General features: G+C 31.7%; 2 long non-coding RNA genes across 2 annotated transcripts; both read right to left on the bottom strand.

Moving 5' to 3' along the window:
- On the bottom strand, positions 1–2,338 carry LOC145952809 (uncharacterized). Its single transcript, XR_014430298.1, has 2 exons — positions 451–2,338; positions 1–361 (listed from the first exon to the last, which is right to left on the bottom strand). It is a non-coding gene; the product is annotated as an uncharacterized LOC145952809 (long non-coding RNA).
- A 1,021-nt stretch (positions 2,339–3,359) lies between these two features.
- On the bottom strand, positions 3,360–8,694 carry LOC109817155 (uncharacterized). The gene is made up of 4 exons (XR_002241330.3): positions 8,374–8,694; positions 7,915–8,298; positions 4,586–4,663; positions 3,360–4,358 (listed from the first exon to the last, which is right to left on the bottom strand). It is a non-coding gene; the product is annotated as an uncharacterized LOC109817155 (long non-coding RNA).
- Between the last annotated feature and the right edge of the window lie 284 nt (positions 8,695–8,978).

Raw genomic sequence — 8,978 nt, 5'->3', positions numbered from 1 at the left:
TCAGTCAATTGCTCAAGTTGTAGCAGCCAATAAATTCAGACAAAGTAAATTGTTTTGCTCATATCAGTCCACTCTAAGGCATGCTAACAAGCTACAGAATAATATTTTGGACAAATTACAAATAGATCCTCTTAACCAAAACATGATAACCAAGCTTTAACTACTTAGTTTATTTTATTTTCGGATAAGAAAATAAACTAAAAAATAAAGGCAGAAAATTGTTTTGGAGATATATTGTAAACAATCATAATTAAACTAAAAATCATGCTCTATTTCTAAATTTTTCTAAAAAGAAGGTTGCCCATTGACTCCAAATGTCTTCCAATTTGGTTTCCAGCAATGGTACAACATCATCAAAAAGCTGTAACATAGAGTATAATATATTAGTTACACATAAAAATGATGTAAATAAATTAATTAATGATAGTAAAAGTAAAAGAATTACATTACCTCAATCGTGAGATTTTAAGCTAACCAGTTTAAGATCATTCCATGATACAAGGATATTAACATTTGAAGAGTATCCCTGTGGAACTTTCACACCTCGTAGGCATTGACAAAAACTTATTTTCTCTTTTCTTGACAAAGTATGACATGTTGGAGGCAAATATGTACGCTTACCTTCTAACTTTGGATGTAACTGTTCACATATACCTATCTCTAACAAATCTTGACGAGCATTGAGTCCATCATTTGTCTTGCCTTTAATGTTTAAAAGTGTGCCTATTACACTATCACATACTTTTTTCTCCACATGCATAACATCTATGCAGTGTCTAACATCTAGATGGCGCCAATATGGAAGATCAAAAAATATGGACCTCTTCTTCCACAACTTCTTCTCAATTGACTTCTTTTGGGTCTTTCCAAATATAATATGTATGTCCTTCATCTGATCATAAACTTGCTCACCAGTTAAGGGTGTGGGTGCAATTTCATGTTCTTGACATCCATTAAAAGCTTTTTTCAATCTTCTATATGGGTGATTAGGTTTGAGAAATTTTCGATGCCTAGTATAGACAATTTTCTTTCTATGCTTCAATTGTAGGTAGCTTGTTTATTTTTCACAGATAGGGCATGCGTGATGTCCTTTAACACTATATCCACTCAAGTTCCCATATGCCGGAAAATCATTAATAGTACAAAATATCATTGCTTGTAGCTTGAAACTCTGTTGATGATACCCATCAAACACATCAACCCCTTCTTCCCACAAAATTCTCAAGTCCTCGATCAAAGGACTTAGGTAAACATCTATGTCATTTCCTGATTGTTTTGGGCCTGCAATCATCATACACAATATTATATATTTTCTCTTCATGCACAACCAAGGAGGCAAATTGTAAATTGAAAGGAGAACAGGCCATGAACTATGGTTGGTGCTTAAGTTTCCAAAATGATTCATTCCATCTAAAGCAAGGCCGAGCCTAAGGTTTCTTGCCTCACTACCAAAATGTGGAAACAAACCATCAATTTTTTTTTGGTTAAAACCCTATTTTGGTCCCTTATAATCTTTTTTTGTTTCAATTTAGTCCCTCATTAATTTTTTGTCTCAATTTGGTCCCAAATTAATTAATTGGTTTCAATTTAGTCCTAAATTAATTAATTGGTTTCAATGTGGGACTTTCCGTCCAAATTGCTTTAACGGTAACTTTTGGCCACGTGGACGCCACGTAGATGCATACGTGACATCCACGTGGATGAGATTTTTTTTGAAAACACCTGGACCCAGAACGGCCCGTTCTGAAACCGGAACGGGCCGTTCTGGGTGCACTTTTGGTGTGTTAATTTTGCATCCGGAACGGCCCGTTCCAAGTGCAAAATTAACACACCCAAAATGCACCAGAACGGCCCGTTCCAGTTTCAGAACGGGTCGTTCCGATTTTATTTTATTTTTTTATATATAAAATATTAATAATTTTATAAAATATATATTATTAATTATATTTTAATTATGTTATTATATCCAATAAAATAAATATATTAATATTTTTTTATATTTTATTTTATTATGTTTATCTTATTAATTTTTATCATTTTATTCCTTTAATCTTAAATAAGTTGCAAAAAATTATAAAGTGATATTCCTTTTATCTTATTAATTATTATATTTTTTAATAAAATTAATTAAGAATATTGATTTAATTGCATTTTTTATCCCTCAAGTATTACAATTGTGCAGTTTTGTGATCTCCAAGATTTTAATTGCATAATTTTAGTCCTTAAAGAATTGTAATTGCGCAATTTTGGTCCTTCAATTTTTAATTGAACAATTTTAGTCCCTCAAATATCATAATAGTATGATTTTTGTTTCTCCCATTAAAAATTAATAATTTTAATATATATATATATATATATATATATATATATATATAATGTTTTAAAATTAAATAATTATTTATCTATTCAAATTAACGTATATTATAATTTTTGATATTATATCAATAATATTATTAATATATTTATAGATAAATTAATAATTTGATAAATATAACTTGTTATATATTAATATACTTTTACAAAAATATAAGTATATTAATTAGAAATATATATCTGATCTTATATATTTATATTTTTGTAAAAGTATATTAATATATATTAAGTTATATTTATCAAATTATTAGTTTATTTATAAAAAGGGTAAAAATATTATTGATATTAATTTATCAGTAATATTAAAATACTAATAATATATAAATTTCATTTATTTAGTAATAGTAAATATATATCATTTGATACATTAAAAAAAAATAATATACATTAATTTAAATAAACAAACAATTATATAGTTTTAAAACATTATATATATATATATATATTAAAATTTTAAAATTATTAAATTTTTAATGAGAAAGACTAAAATTCCACAATTATGATATTTGAGAAATTAAAATTGTTCAATTAAAAATTGTGATACTAAAATTACACAATTATAATCTTTTAAGGACTGAAATTACTCAATTAAAACCTTAGAGATCAAAATTGCATAATTATAATATCAAAAACACAATTAAGAAAAGAATATTTTATTCACAGTTCTGGAACGGGCCGTTCTGAAACCAGAACGACCCGTTCTGATTTCAGAACGGCCCGTTTTGAAAGAAGAACGGCCCGTTCTGATTTCAGAACGGCCCGTTCTGATTTCAGAACGGCCCGTTCTGATTTCAGAACGGCCCGTTCTGATTTCAGAACGGCCCGTTCCGGTTTCAGAACGGGTCGTTCCGGGTCCAGGTGCATTAAAAAGAATTTTCTCATCCACGTGGATGTCACGTATGCATCTACGTGGCATCCACGTGGCCAAAAGTTAACTCCGTTTAAATAATTTGGACGGAAGTTCCACATTGAAACTAATTAATTAATTTGGGACCAAATTGAAATCAATTAATTAATTTAGGACCAAATTGAGACCAAAAATTAATGAGGGACTAAATTGAAACAAAAAAAGATTATAAGGGACCAAAATAGGGTTTTAACCATTTTTTTCATTGTGGGGAATCAGCTGGATGGCGAAGCATGCCATCACATTTTCTATTGTCTGCATGCCATGCAAAGTTCATTGCATCAGTTGTATTAGCAAACAATCGCTTGAACCTTGGAATAATTGGAAGATACCATAACACCTTTGTTGGAGGCCCCTTGTCAACTACATCTTCATCACTACTACGACCATCATCCTTCACTTTGTACCGTGACAACCCACAACGAGACCATTTGTGCAATGATTCAAACTCTTTTCTATACAATACGCAATCATTAGGGCATGCATGTATTTTCTTATACTGTAGACCCATCGGACACAACCTTTTTCGCCTCATAATGACGATCTGGCAACGTGTTGTCTTTTGGAAGCATTAACTTCAACAACTCAAGCAACTCTGTAAAACTTTTATCACTCCACCCATATTTTGCCTTCAAGTTCATTAATCTCAACATTGTTAATAATTCTATGAAGGTTGTGCAATCAGGAAACAAAGGTGTCTCTGAGTCACTTTTTAAAGTATCATACACGTGATTGTGCTTGCTGGAAAAACTCTTGTCCCACATCACGAATCATGTCTTCTATTTGATCTTCCATTTCTACATCACCTTGCTCAGTTTAGGCCATAGTTTGAGTTTCTTTATCTTCACCATGCCATATCCATGTTGTATAGCTCGTTAAAAGCCCATCACAAATAAGATGGTCTCGTATTTCTTCAATTACATGTCTCCCATTTAAACAATTAACGCAAGGACAATAAAATTTTCCATTCAAATCTGCTCAATTTTGTTGAGCAAATTTCAAAAACTCTTCAACCCCATTTTGATACTCATCAGTGATTCTTCTTGCATTTATCCAACTACGATCCATTATTCTTCTTCTGTGAGACAAATTTATTTACACAATTGAGTATTTAGGGTCTCTCTATATAGTAGAAGAGCAAACCATACACTAATTCAATGTTATTTGAATCTATTATTTCATTTATCTAAGTAGGTAGAAGATCCAAATATAAGTCATCTTATTTCATCAACTACATAAATAAAATTCATCTCATTTCTTCAACTAGATAAATAAACTACATAAATATAATTGAGTTTAAGGTACCTTACTAAGAAGATATCACAAACTAGATGTGTTGACTAATGGATGTCAAGAAGAGAAGTATCACCCTCTGTACACCTCCTACCAAATCAAAATCAAGTTTAAGGTTTATGTGAAAAATAGAAGCTTAAGTTCAAACCTTATGTAGTAAAATGGGAGAATAAGACAAAAAAAGATGACCCGGAAATGAGATGGTAGATAAGGTTGAGAGAACCAACTTTGCTTCTCACGAGTGACTGTATTTTTTTAATTAAATAATTAAAATTTAAATCTTAACTTTAGATATAAAGTAGATTATATTAAGAGACATATAATTATTTTATATATATTCAGATTTTTTTATAAAAATTAAAGAAGTTATAAATATTTTGTATATTATAAAAAATAATAACAAGATTAATAGATGTTAGAAAAATTTGAGTTTAAAAATATTTTTGTTTATATAATATGATGGAATGGACACACATATTGAAGTTCATCACCAAGTTACATAGGATACATAGGATACAATATATTGGTCACACAAGTTACATAATAGCATAACAAGTAATTCACCACACCAAATTTGTCTGCTACACAAAACACTGCCCACATTTTACTATATGAAAGTTGAATTTGATGTGATGGGGTGCATCCTATGTAACTATGTTTGGCCAATAGATTATTTACTACACTAAATAGTGTACACTTTGAAAGAGAAACTCAATCTGTTTATGGCATGATTGACTAATTTGCCTTTGAGAAAGCCAATGTGGTTGCTATTAAGTTATTTTCCCTGCGATTCATGTTGATCAAGTAATTGTTGCACTTTATTTTGAGAAGAGACGAGGTAATTGTTGCACTTTATGAAACTGTATAAATTAACCAAGTTACCATCCTTGGTTTAGCAAACAACAAATATAGCAGGTCTAATACAGGGAACCAATCTTCTGCCAAATAATTGAAGAAATGTTATTTGTATTTGTTTGTAACAATGACGTACTGCTCACCCATTAACTATTGAACTTATTTTGTATATGGTGATTATATTTTTATGTACCGATAATGAAAAAAAAATAACACTATCAAGTATAAATTAATGGTACAATCACTTTTAAGATAGTTATTGTTAAAGTTAATAAAGACAAGATCAAAGAACAAGATCAAACTCTACTATAAGATATTGGATTGAGTTGGATTAAGTTCATAAATAAATTTTCCTGTTTGATCTTCCAGGAAACTTTAAAAATATTATGAAATGTTTTTGATCTCGTAAATGACCAAACTACCTTAGGGGAGTTTTTGACATCATCTACTCTATAGACCCTTATCGCTAACATAAAAAGCTTTTATTCTGTTTAGAATCCACTCTCACATCACACGTTTCAAAATAGTATAAACCAAATATCCAAAAGGGAACAGGGAACATCCTAAATCATATCTAGATAACTTATCATAGTTAAAAAGTGCAATTGAAAGAAACAACTAGGTCTTAGAAAAAAATATATGAAACTGCTAAACAACAGAACACTGCAAAGATGTGTGTACTTGGTATTATTCAGTAACTATGCCATGTAGCATATGTATACACTCAGCAGCCTGAATTGTGCGCTGAGGACAAACGACCATGGTTGCGATGGTTAACAAACTATCATCTCATTTACAACCACCCAACATAGCACCTTAGCCTCAGCCTCTCCTTGGTCCTTGCTATTATTGGCTAGTTAATTATGCTTTAGATTGATGGTGATTGTCTCTTGACTACAAGTTATGATTATTAATGATAATATGTTCATAATTTTGGGAAACCTTTGATTTTTGAGCACTTATGTCTTTCAAGTATAAATTACACATTTTCCCATTATTTTCACACTCATTCTGCTACAGTATTTTTGGGTTCAGCAACTTTGCACTGTTAACAAGGATCGATAACTATGGGGAATATAGCTTGCCTAAGTCACAAATCAGTTGACATGAATGGGGCATGGCTATAGCCATGCAATACATTAAATAAAGGTGCCATGAATGCAAAAAATTCAGCAACAACAAAACTTTCCCTGTATTCTACATGGGCTAATGGTAATTTAACATGTTCACAGTTCACAAAATCATATTTCAATTACATAAGATATAAAATTATATCGTACATGATTTTTTGTCAAAAAAAAAAGTTGTTAAAAGAGAAAAGAGAGGTACAAAAGCAAAAGGTTAAGAAATGCTCAAGAACTAAAACAAGAATAAAAGGTAAACAAATAAAAGAACTAAGAACAAGAAACATGTAATACATCATGTCAATCTCTCTAGTCTAACACAAAAGACCAGTAGCAGAACGCTACAAAGAAACTAGTTGAACTGATTGATCCCAAATGAACACAAGGTAACTAACACCTAATAAAGATTCTAGCATTCTTTCCAACCAGATACATCCAATAATCGCCAATTGAGCAGTGTCAAGCCTTTTAGAATCTCTACTGGTGCCAAATATTATAAACTTAAGACACAAACCCGCTAGGGATCCTTGGGGAAAACCAATCAGCCAGTTGATTTCTCAAGTTTTATCAATGACTCTTCTACCCTCCTCTCTTCTATGCTAAAACGGTAAAGATTGCAGAAAACTAAATTTACAGAAAAGTCATGCCACACGCAACAATTAATAATGCAAAGCACGACCATTACAAATAGAAAGACATTGAAGTTGAGTCATGACTGAAGGATAACCAAGCAAATGGATATCATGGAACAATTACATCTAGACAAGTTTGGATCACAAATCTCAACTCAAAAGCTTTTATATGCAAATATGCCTCAAAATAAGATGATGTATACATAATAAGACAAAATTCATCTAATTATATATTATATATTCATTAAAAATATACTACACACATAAACAATGTACCAATTTCAACAAAAAAAAAGGTATGTTTCCATAGGAGTGCAAGTGCAATGGTGCTTCTATCTTTTACCAAGGGTAAGAGGAAAAAAGAGATAATAGATTGCAAACAAAGGAAGAAAGTCATTGTGATTACAGGAGCAAAAAGTTGATGCATAAAAATGAAAATTATCCATGAACTAAGGCAGCTAATCAAGCAAACTTGAGAACCGATAAGCTGGCTTATTTAGAATTCAAGAATATAGTAAAGGTGCTAACATAAAAAGGAGACGTAGTGAATATTATCAGAGATTATTATCAAGGATATCACCGGTTTTAACTTTACTATATTGAAGCTAAGTTCCTAACTTCAAAGACATCCATAATGCTTAACAGTTCATACATAATTAATTTTTATTCTAGTGTTTTGTTAAAAGAACAACAATTATCCCTGCAGAAGGGGGGTAAATTAGATATGTACCTAAACATTCCACATAAAAATGAGCCAGCCTAGCACAAAAGGCAGAGCCAAATATCACTATAATCCTTCCCCTGCTCCTTTGAAGACACACATTTTCAGCTGAACCCTAAACCCTAAATAACAACCACCACCAAACCTTGTCTCACTATAAGAGTGACCCATTACACAAGGCTCACACCATTGTTGGGTAGTGGAGAGAGTTAGATGGATCCAATTTCTTGGAAACAAACAAAAGAATAAAGAGAAAATTCTGTTGTGCCCAAACTTCTCAATTTTTTAAACCAATCAGACTTGCTTCAAAAATGAAACAAATACTTTCACAACGGACTCAGACAATAGGACGACTGGGTTTCCGGAAACCTCCTCCGGGAGTGCCTCCAGACCCTAAAACATTAGCACCCGCATTTGTACAAGATGGAAGAGGCAAAAATAAGCAAAACACAAAACGAAGATACGCACCTAAAATGGCTTCACTATGTTGTCGTTCGTCGAATAGGGCTTCAATGCTTCCTTGGAGGGTTGTTGAAGATCAACGGTCCTGGAATGTAGAGAGTCGTTTTAGGTTTGAGAGTGTTTAGAGGGTTTGGGTCTCAGAGTGTGTGAGAGGGAGAGTTCAAGAGTCTGCGAGAGGGAGCGTTCCAGAGTGTGTTTGAGAGTGTTTTAGAGGATCAGCATCTACTTATGAGTGGTCGCGCGCCGGGGCGGGGAAGAATTTCGTCACCCCTTCTACATCGGTCAACACGAAAACTGATGTAGCTCACTAATTACATTTCTACATCGGTCCCATAAGTGACCGATGTAAAATTGTTTATATTTACATGTTTTTTATAATAACCGATATAAATATTCTTATATATTCAAGTTATTTACAAAATTGTCACCGTATATTTATTTTATATCGATTTGTAAGGAACTGATGTAAATATAGTGACGTGAAATAGTATTTTTCTAGTAGTCTGTATATATACATGTCTTGTTTGTGTTTGGCTATCCGATGTATATTCCTACACTGTGAGCTAGAGTGAGATGTTTATCACTCCCTTTTCTTTTTTGTTGTTTTTCTT

This window comes from Cajanus cajan, chromosome 10, assembly GCF_000230855.2.
Source record: "Cajanus cajan strain Asha chromosome 10, NIPB_CcT2T_4, whole genome shotgun sequence".
In the NCBI taxonomy this organism is placed as follows: domain Eukaryota; kingdom Viridiplantae; phylum Streptophyta; class Magnoliopsida; order Fabales; family Fabaceae; genus Cajanus; species Cajanus cajan.
This window is presented reverse-complemented; position numbering and strand designations above follow the sequence as displayed.